The sequence below is a fragment of the Macrobrachium nipponense genome, chromosome 10 (assembly GCF_015104395.2).
Source record: "Macrobrachium nipponense isolate FS-2020 chromosome 10, ASM1510439v2, whole genome shotgun sequence".
NCBI classification, from domain to species: Eukaryota; Metazoa; Arthropoda; class Malacostraca; order Decapoda; family Palaemonidae; genus Macrobrachium; species Macrobrachium nipponense.
In genome coordinates, this window is record NC_087204.1 from 26556275 (window position 1) to 26573622 (window position 17348).

General features: G+C 41.6%; 1 long non-coding RNA gene across 3 annotated transcripts in view; it reads left to right on the plus strand.

Annotated features, from left to right (window-relative positions):
- LOC135223502 (uncharacterized) overlaps positions 1–16688 on the plus strand; it is a 60107-nt gene extending 43419 nt beyond the window's left edge. For 2 of the 3 annotated variants that reach the window (XR_010316516.1, XR_010316517.1), the window contains exon 5: positions 15428–15558. This is a non-coding gene — a long non-coding RNA (uncharacterized LOC135223502). Of the gene's footprint in view, positions 1–15427; positions 15559–16323 lie in introns of those variants that run through there. The other variant, XR_010316518.1, reaches the window with a different exon arrangement.
- The last annotated feature ends 660 nt before the right edge of the window (positions 16689–17348 follow it).

Sequence of the window (17348 nt, forward strand, 5' to 3'; positions counted from 1 at the left end):
TACCCCTGAATTTCGCAATATTGAAACATGGGACTATAGTTAATCCGCCTGTTGTTCTAACTCTGAGGCATATAAACCTTCCATTTAGTATTGTCGAATTCGAATATGCCTTATCTTTGTCCTCTCCAACATCACCTGGAGAAGATGATATTATTTATGCCATGATTTCCTATTTACCTCTGGAGTCAAAAGAATTCTTTGTCGATGTTTTAAAGAATTTCGGTGCTCAGGGACTTCATACAAGTTGTGGAAAAAAAAAACTCTGGTTATAGTTCCTTTTTTAAAACCCGGCCCGGGAAAGACCCTAGTCATCCCCAAAAGTTATAGGCTATTGCTCCTTACCAGCTGTGTCTTCAAGATTACGAACGAATGGTGAATTTCGTCTGATATGGTTATTAGAAACAAGAGCTGTTGTTTCGAAGAGGCAATTTGGCTTCAGCAAGAATTCGTATGGTACTTTTGGATCCCTTATTATGTCTCACACGTGAGATTCAGATGCTTTTGCAGTCCAAAATCAAACCATTGCTGTGTTCTTTGATCTGGAAAAAAGCGTTTTGATACTACCTGAGGGCAGGTATTTTAATGCAGCTGGTTGATGGCGTTATTGGTGGAAATATGTTTTTAATTTTGCCAAAGACTTCTGTCTGCCCGGTACCTAAAGTTAGAATTGGGCCACCTTCTCATCAGAGTTATCTTCAGGAAGAAGGCATTCCACAGGGGAGTGTGCTTTTTTAGGGTCCAACCTTTTTTAATATTTGCCATTAACGGTTACTTGAACATCTCCCTGTTGGAGTAACTGGTCAAGCATTCGCGGATGATATTGTTTTGTGTAGTAGAGCTACTGCAGTTGAAGCTTGTACTAAAATTCAGATTGCAATTAATGCTGCTACTACCTGGGCTAATAGTAAAGGTTTCAAATTTTCTGCTGAGAAAACTAAAGATATACGTTTTTGTAGAACACGTAGAAGGGAAGAGATTCCAACCTTATTTTTTAGAAGGTTCTATTTTGTTGTATGAAGATGAAGTCAATATTTAGGAATTATTTTTTGACAAAAAATTGACTTTTGCTGAATATATACAAATAAGACTGCAGTTAATGTTAAACAACGGTGCAATATTCTTAAAGTTGTTAGTAACCTGAATTTTGGAGCTGACCGTTACTACTTTATTAAGAATTTATCAGGCCCTATGCTTGAGTAAGATTGATTATGGATCTCAGATTTATGGCTCGGCATGTAAAGACCTTGTTAGGCAAGCTGGATGTAGTACACAATATGGCATTGCGTATTTGTACAGGTGCTTTTAAAACGTCTCCTGTTGAGAGACTTTTATGTAGATTCTGGTTCCTCCTCTCTTCATTCAGAGGGAGGAACAGGGTCTCCGATATTTGTCACGAGCACTAACCTCTCAGTCTAATCCAAACTTTAAGTATATAAAACATCCGTTGACAGAGCACCAACTAAAACCTACATTACCTAAGCCCCTTGAAGTTAGATTAAACATCAGTGCAAGAGAGGTAGGCCTTATTCCTCCACTGGTTATGGAAACAACATTTTCTAAATTCCTCCATGGTGTAGCCTCCTTTAGATATTTGCAAATTAGAGACAACATAAAAATCAGCTCAAGTGTTCAGCTTAAAAGTAGCTTCTTGGCCATGTTTCTCAGCATAGTAACTCGATTGCTGTATATACAGATGGGTCAAAATCAGCAAATGGAGATTGGATGTTCTGTCATCATCGGTGAGAGAACAATTAAAAAAAAAGCCTCCCTATTAACTTCTCAATTTTTAATGCTGAGATTTATGCTATTTTTAGTGTTTTAAAATTTATTTTTAGTACAGGTAGCACTGGGGACTCGTATATTATTTATTGTGATTCCCAGAGTTCTCTATCTGCACTACAGAAGTTGATGCCATCTAATCAACTCATTCAAGAGGTGCAGGATTGGCTGGTCCTCCTGCATTCTCGAAAACACATCAGTGTGAAGTTTTGTTGGGTTCCCTCGCATGTGGGAATTCGTGGTAATGAGCTGGCTGATACAGCCGCTAAGCAGGCAGCTTCCTCCCGGGCTTCCCACTCTGTGAGGGTTCCCTGTGAAGATTTTAAACTTTTTATTATTTAAATCATTTTGTAAGACTAAGTGGCAGAATCACTGGTTCCAACTTAAATAACAATTTAAAGCTGAAATCGATCAGACCTTCTGTTCATCCCTGGTCACCTTCTGTTGGGATGGATAGAAGATCTAGTATAGTTTTAACACGCCTGCGTATAGGGCATACATTTTTAACACACAGGTATCTTTTAACTAGTGGAGCAGAGAGGCAGGTTCCTCAATGCTCCAATTGTAATGTTGGCATTACAGTGAGGCATATATTTGTTGACTGTCCTGTTTATTTTAATCATAGACGTCGGTTTGGTTTCACCAACAAACCTTTGTCAGATATTTTAGGAGAGGGTGCTCCCACAGAGGAGATTTTTAAATTTCTTAAGGAAATCCATTTGTTTTATGATATTTAATTGAGTATTTTAATTTGAATTTGATTTTAATCATTTGATTTAATTATATAAGTGTATCTTCTATTAGTAAATATATCCCGTTGATATATATGCGCTGAATGGCCTTTGGCTCCGGCGCGTGGCAAATGGCCACAAATTTTATAAATTCAAATTCAAATTCAGGCAGTATTTCCCTGTGTCTTCATTACTGAAAAGCGCTCCGCTTTCATTGCAACTACGATCCTTACCAGACAGCAATGAATAGCGGTTAGCGTTCTCAGTCTTTGTAGCACAGGTTCAGAATCTTGAGAATCCTTCTCTCGATTCAGCTGTGAAGACGTAGGCTGTACACCTTCGTTTTCAACGACACATAGTGTTGTTTCTCCTTAGCTGAGAGTCAACTATACTATGAGATATCTTGCCATCAGGGACCTCGGTCTCTAGAAGGCAATTGACTTTCGCCTGTTGGGCACATGCCTTAAGAGAATCATCACCTCGCCGTCTGGCATCGGTGACGAACAAATTATTTGTTTAGTCTCTTGGCATAACCCTTTTAAGGCGAAGGTCACGTGACTTGCTCGGGTGCTTGGACAACTTGCCTCCTACCGAACGCAGTCAGTCGGCAGCTGTCAGAGCGCCCAAGTCAGTTACGAACTTCGCTGTGGACTTAGTTCGGTTGTTCCATAACAGTCTTTTCTTCGTCCTACGGCTTGTCACAGTACCCATACCATCGACACCCACCATTGAGTGTCGGTGTCCTATCCACTACCGAGAAGAACTTCACTGCATGGGGATAGGAGAATGTGAGACACTTCGCTGCAGACGGATAGACCAGTATGGGTACAGGACATCACCGAAGTCGAGAAGAGGGATAGGTCATACGGACCATTCCCTTCTTTTCCTCTGAGGGTAATTGCATGACTTTCCTGCGAAGTCAAGCATCCAGGGGATGGGGATTCGTGACGCTCGATTTCGTACCGAACTTCGTAGCGTAGACTCAGAACCCTTCGGTTCCTGACGATCGGTTAGAGTCCTTCACAATCCCCTCCCTAATGGACTTCACCGCCTTCGATGCGAAGGAGATGCTGCTTTGTCCTGTGAAAGCGTGACCGCGCTTTCTGAAGAAACTCGACATCCCAGGCTGAGTGTTGAAGACACTTTGTCAGCACCAAGATGACCTAGAAGTACACTCCCTCGAGTTACACAAGAACTTCTCCGTGGCGCAGGTACTGAAGGCAGGGGTCTGGTACAACCAGACCACTGGCACCTCCTTCTACCTTTTGGATATTGCCCAAGGTCCTTGGATCGTTTTCCTTGGACCCGTGGTGGCTGCTCACACGTTGTGTAGCTAACCCAGACCCTAGCAGGCTGAACAGCATCGAGTCCTGGTGGTGACTGTAAGAATAGATAAGTGAATGAGAGAGTGACTGGCTTCTCTTCCTATATCTTTTTCTCCCCTCTACCTGTGGGTAGAGGGCTACGGTCATCACCTTGCTGGATAAGGACGAGATGCAGGTGAGCTACTCGACAGAGCCCCATCCTATCCATTTCACTAGGGATGGGAGCGAATATCCACACTTCCTCCTACAAGGGGGGGGAAGTGGATGCCAACAAGAGACAAAACCATAACTTTATGTTGCCTCTTGCAAATAGGAACTTGTTCTTGTTGCTGGTACTAAGAGATACGCTTGCCTCTCTCTTAGTACTTGGTCCAGAGGTCTGACCATTGATCCTGCGGTGCACACCCCGATCAATCGGACAGAGGCTTGGATCCCTCCCTCGCTCTTACGACCAGGGAGGCATTCCAATTTGGCTTGGGCGAACACCAGTCTGTTCACAAAAGACTCAGATTCCTCCCACCAAGAAGTGAGTCTTCCTATTGTAAAAGGACCGAAGGTTTGTATGCTGTGTCGAACAAATGACATTTGTCCAAAATTGCATTTTTCGTAACTATACAAAACCTGAGGTCCTTTTACACATAGTCCCACCTCATGCCACCCCTCACTCTGCAGTTTTTGCTTGGGCAAAAGCAAAACAAAAGTGATTGTTTACCTCCCCACCCAGTCGCGCGCGCGCGCCTGTTGGACAAGCAGTTAACTACCGAACCCCTTGTTCGAAAAGCTTACGACCTATGCAGCTGCCGCTAGTAACCTTCCTATTGTAAAAGGACCTCAGGTTTGTATAGTTAGGAAAAATGCAATTTTGGACAAAATTGTCATTTTAACCCTCTTACGCCGAAGCCCTAAAAAATCAAAACCTCTCCTGTTATGCCGGCGCCTGTTTGGAGTGAGCGCGGAAGCGGAAAAAAATAATTTTTTCAAAAAATCACAGCGCGCTTAGTTTTGAAGATTAAGAGTTCATTTTTGGCTCTTTTTTTTTCATTGCCTGAAGTTTAGTATGCAATCATCAGAATGAAAAATAATAACATTATCATATGTAAATAATGCGATATATGGTAGCGAAAAAAAAATATTCATAGATAATTGTATTCAAATCATGCTGTGCAAAAAACGGTCAAAGCTAACGAGTTAATTTTTTTCGTTGTATTGTACACTAAATTGCAATCCTTTTGATATATAACTACATAGTAAAACAATAAAAGCAACACCGGAAAAATATTATCACAAAATGATGTACGAATTCGTAACGCGCAGAAGTAAAAAAAATGTTATTTTCAAAAATTCACCGTAATTCTAAATATTGTTCTAGAGACTTCCAATTTGTTTCAAAATTAAGACAAATGAGTGAATATTACGATACTGTAAGAGTTTTAGATTAGAATTGCAGACTTCGACCATTTCGGACGAGTTAAATTTGACCGAATGTCGAAATTTTTTCTATATATATTTTTTTATATGCACATATTTCGGAGATGGAAAAAGCTACAACCTTCAATTATTTTTTATTGTATTCTTCATGAATTTGCGCACATTTTGATATATGAAACTCTATGAAAAGGCTAATATGAAAAGGAGAAAATATTAGGAAAATGCGATGTACGTATTTCGGAGACTTGGCGGCCGCGAATCGGCGCGTGGAGTGAAGGTAAATATATTTTCAAAAATTCACCATAAATCACAAAATTGTTTTAGAGACTTCAAATTTGTTTCAAAATGAAGAAAAATGACGGAATATTACTAAGGCCATAAGAGTTTTAGCTTACAATTGCGTTTTTTCAACTATTTCGGTAGAGTCAAATTTGACGCCGAACGTGGTTTTTTTTCTATTTATCGTGATTTATATGCAAATATTTCAAAAAAAAAGAAAAGCTAACAACCTTCAATCATTTTTAGTTGTATTCTACATGAAATTGTGCACATTTTCATATATAAAACTTTATGTAACAGCTAATTTTAAAATGGTGCAAACATTTCGACAATCGCACAAAAAAATTCTGATTTTTTCGGAAGAGTTACCGCGCGCAACGTAAGGAAAATGTTTTTTTTTTTTTTTTTTTCATAATCACACCATAAATCAAAAATATTGTGCTAGAGACTTCCAAGTCGTTGCGAAATGAAGGGTAAAATGATTGAATATTACTAGAATATAAGAGTTTTAGCTTACAATTCCTTTTTTCGACCATTTCGGGAGTCAAACAAAGTTGACCGAAAGTTGAAATTTTGCACTTAACGTTATTTATATGAAAATATTTCGAAACTGATAAAAGCTACAACATGGGTTGTTTTTTGTTGTATTGTGCATGAAATTGCGCACATTTCCATATATAAAACTTTATGTAACGGCAAATTTAAAAGGTGCAAACATTAGGACAATCGCACGAAAAAATTTATCGGAAGAGTTATCGCACGAACGTGAGGAAAAAGTTTTTTGCATAAATTCACCATAAATCGAAATATTGTGCTAGAGACGTCCAATTTGTTGAAAAATGAAGGCAAATGATTGAATATTACTATAATATAAGAATTTTAGCTTACAATTGCGTTTCTTGACCATTTCTGTAGAGTCAAAGTTGACCGAAGGTTGAAATTTTGCACTTATCGTTATTTATATGAAAATATTTCAAAACTGATAAAAGCTACAATCATGAGTATTTTTTTGTTGTATTTTACATGAAATTGCGCACATTTTCATATATAATACTTCATGTAAAGGATAATTTAAAATGGTGCAAAAATTATGTCAAAGTGACGAAATAATTTTCCGAGATGTGTCACTGATACTTTTAGTGCGATAAGAAAGAAATTCGCGCCTGCGTAGCGATTGTAAACAAAAAAACAAGGCCTTGATCCGTGAACTCCCAGCATCCCCCAAGGCGCGTGATACAAAAGTTTTCGGCTGGTAGGCCTATAAGTATTTTTCCGCGAATTTTTCAAAAAACCTTTTTGAGCCGACGTATGATACGTCCAATCGGCATATGGGAGACATTTTTGACTCGACGTTTAATACGTCCAATCGGCGTAAGAGGGTTAATATTGTGTGAAAGGAAACGAACAGACATAAAAAGAAAATTTATTCAAAAACCTAATTGTTACACTTCAATAATATTTTAAAATCATCCCTGGCAAATTGAAAAACACTATTGAAAATAAGAGAGACGCAAGAACACTCCCATTCACAACAACAGCTGAGACAAGACTGCGTCGCCGGCAGTCCACGCTCTCCTTTCCGGCGCGGGAAGCCCTCCACCTTTCTCCCCGCATTCGTGTAATTATGTTGTGTTTAATGTAATTTGCATGGTTATTGTGCGTTTGTATCACTGTGTGTAATGTTAAGTTCAGTACTCTGATGCAGTGATGAGTTTCTTCACATGCATGTCCATGTGTTTGTTTGTGTTATGACGTTATGTGTGGCTGGCGTCTGATAGGGGGGCTGCAGTCTCACAGTCCCTATTGACGAGCCGCCACTGTCCAAGATACGAAAAGCTCATGATACGAAGGCCGCCTCGGAACGGATTAATTTTGTATCTCGAGGTACAGTGGTACCTCGAGATACGAAAGGCTCAACTTACGAAAAGCTCGAGATACGAAAGCCAATGCGAAAAATTTACGGCTCTACATACGAAAAGTTTTCAAGATACAAAAGGTTTCTGAAAGTTCGAGATTCGCCCGATAACAATTTTGAAACTCGCGCCGCGTGCCGCCATCTTAGTTCTAGTAGACTCGCCACCATCCTCCTGCTCTCTCATCAGTTCCTGATGCTAGCCACCGCCATGAGATCCTTCTCTCCTATTGGACAGCATCCCTCCCATCATGCATCTTATACGTACGTACGTGGTGGGGTCCCTACCCTGGCCACCTCGTACCAGAATCTTTATCGTACGCACGCTGCATTCGTTCGGTCCAACAATTTCGTTTAGTAACGTAAATTCGTTAGTGATTTCGTTGTGCTACTTTATTGTGTTGTGTGAGAACCTAATTAGTATACGTACTACATAACTTAATTATGTACAGTACGTATAGTCATGGGTCCCAAGAAAGTTGCTGAAGTTCACAGAAAGAAGAGAATGCTTTCTATGGAGACAAAAATGGAGATAATAAAAAAGTATGAAGCTGGCTTGCGGTTGAGCGTGATCGCTAAGGAATACGGCCGAAATCCGTCGACGATAGGCACCATCCTTAAGCAGAAGGAAGCCATCAAAGCAGCTACACCTTCCAAGGGTGTGACTATTTTGTCCAACAAGAGGAGCCATGTGCATAATGAAATGGAAAGGCTGCTTTTTGTATCGATTGAGGACAAAGAAATCGATGGCGATATGATAACCGAGACGGCAATCTGCCAGAAGGCCAGCGCTATTTTCGGCGATTTGATTGCCCAAGCCGAAGACGACGGCGGAGAGGGGACATCAATGGCAACCCCAGAGTTCAAGGCTTCTCATGGGTGGTTCGAAAAATTCCGTAATAGGACTGGCATCCATTCGGTGATGAAGAAATTGAAATTATGTAAAGTATAAAAAAGTAAAAAGAAATGTAAAAATAAAAAAAAGACAAAATAAATTTTATTTTAAGTTTTTTGTAAAGTTAAGTGTTACAGTTTTGTTAATGTGTTTTGTAAAGTTTAGTTTTATTGTAGTGTCTTACCGAACAATTATACAGCCGTGATTTCCACGAGCGGCAGGATACTAATTCAAATTTAGCGCGTAGGCGTCGCAACACTGGTGGTGATGACGTCATCTCCCTCCACTCGCGGGAGAAACCAGGTACAACTGCCCAGGTGAATCCAATTCTTTTCCTGCCGGCGTCCGGTGAACATCGGTGGTCGTGCGGTTGGATGACTTTGCTTCGGTTTTTTCTTGTGGATTTGATCTTCGGAATTGGTGAAGTACTCTTTTTTGGCGTTGTTGTTATTTTGCTTATTATTTAGGCGTTGCCATGTCGGATTCTAGTCCGTCGGAGTTAGGTTTTGCATCTCAGGATGTAAAACTAGATTATCCAAGTTAGAGTATGATTCTCACACTAAATGTGTTAAGTGTAGGGGACAGGTTTGTTCAGCAGATCGAACATGTAACGAGTGTAGTGATTGGACTGATTCTCAATGGAAGTTTTTAGTTCATACTCAGAATTAGCTAAAGACAGAATTAGAAAAGCAGCGCTTAGGGAAAGTAGACTTAGCTCTGCTTCGTCTTGCGATGTATCTGTTCCTTCTGTTTCTCCTCAAATTGTTATGTCTCCTTTAACTACACCTCCTATTCTCCTACTAATCCCACTTCTCCGGCTTCCCGTGTAGTTTCTTCCGACACCATTGCCAGTCTGGAATCGAGGTTAGATCAGAAATTTTCGGTACTAGCGAATACGGTTTTTGCAACTTGGTAATTCAGTTAAGACGTTTTTGGAGAAACCGGCTTCAGGTACGAGTGTAGTTGAGGGTGCGTCTGTCTGTCCTGACATGTCTCCTAGACAAAGGTCACTGTCCAGCTCCCCCGCACCGGGGAGAAGACATACCGGAAGTCCAAGGGAGTCGATCAGGGATTTGCCCACAGACAGCGCCTCTCTTGTTAGCCTGTTGCGCCTCAACAGGGCTCGGTTAAGCGTTGGAAAGGTGTTGCGGTCAGACGCCTTTCGAATGATTCAAGCGATTCGTCTCCGGTCGCGCGGCGCTCTTGGCGAGATTCGCCCGTTTCGCGTCCCTTAGAGGCGTTCAGGCGCTGATTCTTCGCCCCCTCCAGTCAAGCGGAATAAGGAGCCGAGAGTAGGGTTGCGCCTCGGCCGTTAGCGGCTCGTTCGTCGCCTCAATCTGTGCCTTTTTCGGGAGGAGAAGCTCCATCTACTAGTAGAGATTGTGGTTTTAGCGCTGTAGCTGCAGTTCTAAGGGTGTTTCTTTAGGCGCTTTCTCGTCTGTTACACCTGATGCGCCTGTTTCGCCTCGAAAATTTCGGTGGCTCCGAGCGAGGCGCAAGTAGCTTTTCCGCCTCCTGCTGAACATTTAGGCTCTTCCAAGCCTACGTTAACTGTTTTTGATTCGTCTCTGGCGCCTTTGCGCAAGCAGTTAGAGATGTTAACAACTGGATGAATGAGTCCAAGGGTGGTTCGAAACCTTCAGATCCGGTTTTTAGTTCCGTCTACTTCTTCGGCGGTATCGGAGAATGAAGAAGAAGTAGAGGAGGAGGATTCACATCACTCTGTGTTATTCACGTCTCCTTAGATTTCTTCTGGTATCTTATCCAGATTATTTTGAGAAAGCGGCTCCGCGCTCCCCAAACTTCGACTTTTTGATGAGGAGGAAAACTTCAGACCCTCTCCTCCCAAAACTTGTTCTATCTAAAGCGGTTAGACATTCGTTGAAAGAGACGGAGAAATGGATGTCTATGAAAGAGACTTAGGGAAGGCTCTTTTTGCTTACCCTCCCTCTAAGTTGCTTCGTAAGAAAGGTATAGGTTTTATGTACTAAATGGGGAAGCTCCTTCTCTGGGAGTTCTTTCTGCCTCCTCCCAGGGAGACTTCTCCAGTTTAATCGACTCCTCTAGAAGATCTGCTTTCGCCGCAGCGAAAGTTTTCTTTACAGCGCCTGAGTTGGACCACGTTGTAAAGAATCAATTTAAACTTTTGGAAGTCTTTTAGCTTCCTTGATTGGACTATTGGCGCTTTAGCGGCCAAGATCGAAGACTGTCCTTCTCTTTCTCAGGAGTTAGCGAGGATTGGTTGAGTTCTATCCTGTTGCGGACAAATCCATTAGGGATGGATGTGATGAGTTAGCTTCGCTCATCGCCTTTGGTACCCTTAAGAAAAGGCAACTTTGGTGCTCTTTTGCTTCTAAAAGGGTTACTTCCCAACAGAAGTCTGCTCTCGTGTTTGCTCCTTTTGTGAAAGATAACCTCTTTCCAGACGATGTAGTGTTGTCAATTTCGTCTGCACTAGATAAGAAATCTACTTCAGATTTTACTGGCACAGTCTACTAAGAGACCTAAAGCTCCTTTGGAGACTGTTCCTTCGTTTCTCCTCTGGCCCAAGCGCCTTTTCGAGGGAGAAAACCCAAGCGCTTCTTCGGCCGAAGTCGAATTTGCGACCTCAGTCTAAGGCCTCGGCCAAGGTTAACAAACCTTCCAAATGAAAGCTCGGTTCTTCATGCACCAGTGGGAGCCAGGCTGGCTCTGTTTTGGGAGGAATGGGAAACAGAGGAGCAGAAACCTGGGTAGTGCAAGTACTCAAGTCTTCGGCTATCGTATTCCTCTCGTTTCACCTCCCTCGCTCTCACCTGTGCCAATTCCATTCCAGGCAATACTCTCCGGGCTCAGACAAATTTCTGGCGCTAGCCGCAGAGAAAGTGAAGAAGTGAAGTCTTGTTCTCAAAGAAGCGATAGAACAGATAGAGGGGATTTTCCTCCAGGCTTTTACAATCGCCTTTTTGTAGTTCCCAAGTCATCAGGGGGCTGGAGGCCGGTTTTTGGATGTGAGCGCCCTGAACTTGCATGTCCAGAAAACAAAATTTTCATATGGAGCCACTCGGTCGGTTTCTGGAGTCCATCAGAACAGGGGGATTGGATGGTCTCTCTGGACATGCAAGACGCTTATTTTCACATTCCGATACATCGTGAATCTTGGAAGTACCTGAGGTTCATGTTCGAAGGCAAGGTGTTTCAGTTTCGGGCGCTTTGCTTCGGACTAAAACGACCGCTCCTCAATTTTCAGCGACCGGGCTCTCAGTCACAGTCTATCCCCATAGGAAGCTGGCTGCACATATTAGGAGTAAGAATCTCCCTCTATCTGGACGATTGGCTTCTCCGGTCGGAATCAGAGAGTCGGTGCATGAATGGACCTTGGAACAACTCTGGATCTTGCCAGAAAGTTAGGAATTCTGGTCAACAAACAGAAGTCCCAGTTGGTTCCATCTCAGAGCATCCTTTATTTGGGGATGATTCTGAATGCTTAAGTTTTTTCGGGCTTTTCTGTCCCCGAAGAGTTCAAGGCTGCTGGAGACAGTTCAGGAGTTCTTGGACAAAAAGGTAAGTTCTGCCAATCAGTGGATGATGGCTCCTGGGCAAATTGACGTCAGTGGAGAAATTTGTGACGTTGGGAAGACTGCACATGAGACCTCTGCAGTTTTTCCTGAGAGCCTCTTGGTGCAGGAACACAACCAGACTTGATTACCTTTCCTGTCACAGATCAAATAAAAGAGGACCTAAGGTGGTGGCTCTCTCGAGCAATGTTGGAAGAAGGGTTAGATTTATGACCCATCCTCCCGAACCTACAGTTCTTTTCCCGACGCATCGGACACAGGTTGGGGAGCCCTGCTGGGAAATCAACGGACTTCAGGAGCTTGGTCGGAGAAGGAGAAGAAGTTCCACATAAATGTAAAGGAACTTTTAGCAATTTTCCTGGGGCTCAGACAGTTTCGGAGCTTAGTAGAGAGGTCGGGTAGTGGCAGTGCATTCCGACAACTCACGGCTCTCTCGTACGTGCGGAAACAGGGGGGGACTCGTCTTTCTCTCTATACGAAGTAGCCAAGGATCTCCTCCTGTGGTCAAAACGAAGCGAAGGTTCAGCTAGTCCCGAGATTTGTTCCGGGAAACCGATGAACGTCCTGGCGGATGAGTTAAGTCGTCAACAGCAAGTGTTACCTCTGGAGTGGACTTTGGACAACAAGATTTGTCAGAAACTTTGGCGCCTTTTGGGGACGACCGTCCATAGACCTGTTCGCGACATCAAGGAACAACCGTCTTCCTCTCTTTTGTTCTCCAGTTCCAGATCCTCTAGCTTGGTCGGCTGGACGCAATGCTGTTGGATTGGTCGGGTCTGGAAGCTTATGCATTCCCTCCGTTCGGTCTAATAAGAGAGGTGCTGAACAAGTTCATGTTCGCACAGCAATGTAACACTAACGTTAATCGCTCCCTTTTGGCCCAGGAAAGAGTGGTTCCCGGACCTTCTCCAGTTGTTAGTAGACTTCCCCAGACTTCTTCCTCCAGAGAAGTGGCTTCTCAAACAACCTCACTTCAAGAGGTTCCACCAAAACTTGTCCGCTCTAGCTCTGACAGGGTTCAGACTTGTCCGAATCTTGTCAGAGCGAAAGGGTTTTCAAGAAGAGCTGCAGAAGCTATCGCTCGTTGTAGGAGAGAGTCTTCTAACAAACTCTATCAAGGGAAGTGGAGAATCTTCAGAGAGTGGTGTAGAAGTGCTAAAGTCTCTACTTCTGCGACCTCTTTAACAGAAATAGCAGATTTTCTTCTATTTCTTAGGAACTCTAAGAAACTGGCTCCTTCGACGATCAGAGATATAGAGCCATGCTCTCTTCGGTTTTTCGACATCGAGGTTTGGATATTTCCTCCAATTCAGATCTGTCGGACCTCATTAGGTCTTTCGAAACCACTAAGCTCCCGCAGGATACAGTGGCTTGGAACTTAGATGTGGTGCTTAAGTTCCTCATGGGGCCACCGTTTGAGCCTTTGAAGTCGGCTTCACTCAGGAACTTGACTAAGAAGGCACTTTTTCTTATTGCACTAGCTTCTGCTAAGCGTGTCAGCGAATTGCACGCTATAGACAAAAGAGTCGATTTCTCTCAAGGCAATGCTGTATTTTCGGTATCTTTGACCTTTCTAGCCAAAAATGAGAATCCTTCTAATCCTTGGCGACGAGAGTTTTGTGGTAAGGAACTTATCCGATTTGGTTGGACATGAGGAGGAAGAAAGGCTCTTATGTCCAGTCAGGGCTATTAAGCAGTATCTGTTTGCCACTAAGGGTATTAGAGGACAATCTTCTAAGCTCTAGACCTCGGTTCAAAATCCCTCTCGTCCTCTTTCTAAGAACGCTATATCGTTCTTTATTAGAGAGCTTATCAGGGAAGCTCACATCAGTCCGAGAACGACAATCTTTCCGTTCTGAGAGTTAAAGCTCACGAGGTTAGAGCAGTGGCAACTTCTTTAGCATCCAGAAAGAATTTATCTTTAGCTTCGATTCTTCGAGCACGTTCTGGAGATCGAATTCGGTTTTTTGCGAGTCATTATCTCAAAGAGATAGAAACGGTTTTCGAGAATTGTAAAACGTTAAGTCCGGTGGCGATTTCTGGCATGGTGTTGGGAGAAACGGCACAGGGGTCGTCACCTCTATGCTAACTTTTCACCTTGAATAGGTTGTTGAGTTCAAGGGAAGCTGGGGGTACTGATACCTGGGATACTCACCAGTCTGTAGGTCAGATTTTACAATGGTTGGTATATATGTTTTTAAATCTGGTGTTGGTGACAAATGTTTTGTATGATTGAATTTCTGGTCTTAGCCCAGGGCAAGGGCAATCTTTGTTGTTATTATCCTCCGTCAGTCAGCCTTGACTCGCTTGAACTATGGAAGGATTCCAACTCCTGTAGAGGCTAACTTTGGTCAAATTCCATTCCTCTACAATAGTAAGAAGAGCACCGACCAGAGGCAGTAACAGTCTGCTGTAGCTCTCTTACAAGGTAAGGTACAACAGACACCTTGAGTGTTTACTGGTATTGTAATAAATGTAACCATTTAGAAATACTAGTGGTCCACTGAAATCCCACCTTCCCATAAATGTGTAATCAGATGTATAATGTTCGGTAAGACACTACAATAAAAATGAAAATTTTCATTATTAAAATGAAGTTTTATTGTATACTTACCGAACAATTATGATTATACCCACCCTCCATCCTTTGAGGTGGACGGACGGCCAGAAAGAATTGGATTCACCTGGGCAGTTGACCTGGTTCTCCCGCGAGTGGAGGGAGATGACCGTCATCACCAACCAAGTTGTTGGCGACGCCTACGCGCTAAATTTGAATTTAGTATCCTGCCGCTCGTGGAAATCACGGCTGTATAATTGTTCGGTAAGTATACAATAAAACTTCATTTTAATAATGAAAATTTCATTTTGTTTTTCTGACATTTTTTATGTGTTTCGTAAAGTTAAGTGTACGTATCTGCCGTTTGTCCTCCTCCTCCTCTGCCGCCACTTTCGGAGATAGCCTCACTCGAAAGGTAAGCTTCCACATTTTATGTACAGTAATAATTCTTATTACCATGTACACTAATATACACTTTATTTACAGGTGTTGCATTTTTGTTATTAATTTAGGTATTGAATGGTCCAAATTGTTGTAGTATTTCATTGTTTATAGGTCAATTTAGCTTTATTATGAAATTTACTGGGGTGTTTTTGGAGGGCTTGGAACGGATTAGCCATTTTACATGGAAAATGTGGTCCAAGATACGAAAAACTCATGATACGAAAGGCGCCTCGGAACGGATTAATTTCGTATCTCGAGGTACTACTGTATGCTCGTTTCAGGTTGGGTCACAGACATAAAGCCTAATTGAGTGGACTAATTGTAATTAGTTTTTCTAGACCCCTAAGTCAAAATTCTTGGCTCATGGAGTCAATAACAAAATTATATATACTAGTGTAACCAGATAACAGTACTAATAAAGATTCCGAGTTGTTTTCTCTTAATGGTTATGTTTGATCAACTGATACGTTTGTTTACAGTAAAATTCTTGAATGGATAATAATAGTAATTTTTGTTTCAGATCCTCCAGAGAATGATTGCAGAGCATCAAGAACGGCGGAAAGCCGTAACAGCTGATGATGTAAAGAACTTCATGACTCCGAGGCCTTTGAATTTTGTTGTAAAGTAATGAAATTATATGGTTTCTAGTGCTTTAATGTTTCTAATCCTTGGTACTATTTCCAACAGCACCATTATGCAATTATACTGCAATTACCTCCCATTTGCATTTGGACTGTCTCATGTGATGAGACCTAGCAGTATTAATTTTATTTTAGAATTCGGAAAATTAAGAAACAACCATCTTGTAAAGTATTGCAGGGAATTTTGAAAGTCCTTACCATACTATGTTTTAAAGCCTGTTACTGTGCTTATCAGAATGTCTCCTATAACCATCTTTTGAATGTGGCTCTTCAGTATTTTTGGGAAGTTACACTGATAACAGTATAAAGATAGAAAATGAAATGTGCAATTTACAAGTTGTAAAGTCAGTCAATTTATAGTCTAATGTTCACCACATAAAAAGATATGTTCCTTTCCTATTGTTCTTATAAATCCACATTGAAAATGGAACTTACTATTCTGTTCATAGCATATTTTTGAAAATTTGAGAAAAGTATAATCAATTAATCATTCCTTTTATTTTAAAAGTGCAGACCTTCAAGCCAGCCTTATGAGCTAAGATTTTTAGCTCGATGGTTTACTTAAAACTATTTTTATGACTATAACACTTGATTCTTGCAAGTTCCCTAGCAAATATTCTAGTATTCACAGCAATTATTCTTGTAGGTCGCTGTGAAAAGAATTAGGTTAAACTCCAAATGCCAAGAAAAATTGCAATAATTGCTGTTCATCTTGGGAGCTGTGCTGTTTGTATGTTTTTTTTGTTTTGTTATTTTTTACTTTGCATGGAACCAGTGGTTATTCATCAACGGGACCAACAGCTTTATGTGACTTCCAAACCACGTCGAGAGTGAACTATCACCAGAAATGCACATGATCTCACGCCTCAATGGATTGCCCCGAGAATTGAAGTCGCGGCCACCGAGGTGGTACACCAGCACCATACTGACCACGCCACTGAGGCGCTTGGGAGCTGTGCTGATTTTTCTGTTATGTTACATATGATTTTATGTGCTTTATCACTTTCACATATTCTGATGTTCATTTGTACCTTCTTGCCTATTCAGTGGTATCAATTAGGTTTTGTCTTTGTGCCTTTTGCTTTCATTCAGTGATATTTAAAGCAGAGTCCTCATGATCAAACCTTGTTCGATGTGATGTCAGAAGCGTAGAAACAGCCGGCATCAGAACTTTGCCCGCTGTTTCTCCGCTCCTGTCGATCACATCGAACAAAGTTAGATCGTGTGGACTTGTCCTTAGTGTGAACATAGTCATTGTGACTATTCCTTTTGGTATTCAAAAGATTTTTTTTATGAACTTTGCATCCTTGCTTAGTTTTTTTGGTAGAGTCTTTTATGTTAAGGAAATTTTACCCTTGATTAGCCCTTTTTCAGAGATTTTCACTACTTCACCAGTAATTATATTAATACGTTATCTCCTACTTTGAAGGTTTATCATTTGAAAATCTCTGCTTGTTTATTGAACTCTTTAGCTAATGTGAAGAGTGAATACGTATTGTTTTTAATGTTTGAGTTAAGGATTGATTTGCATTCTATCCAGTTTAGTTTTCTGTAAATGAAAACTATTGTGCCCGGGGGGTTTCCGTTCTTGGTGGGAGCTGACAAGCGAAAACCGCCATTAACCCAAAGTTGATTTATTATGGCACCATCTGGCTAATGTGCTGAAAATCGGTTAATGGTTTCTGTTTGTTATGGTGCCATAACTCGGTGGCAGCGCCATGAAGCACAGATTATTGCGCTAGATACTGGGGACTGCCTGTAGTTACATTATTTCTATATATCTCCCCCCTCAATTAGTTA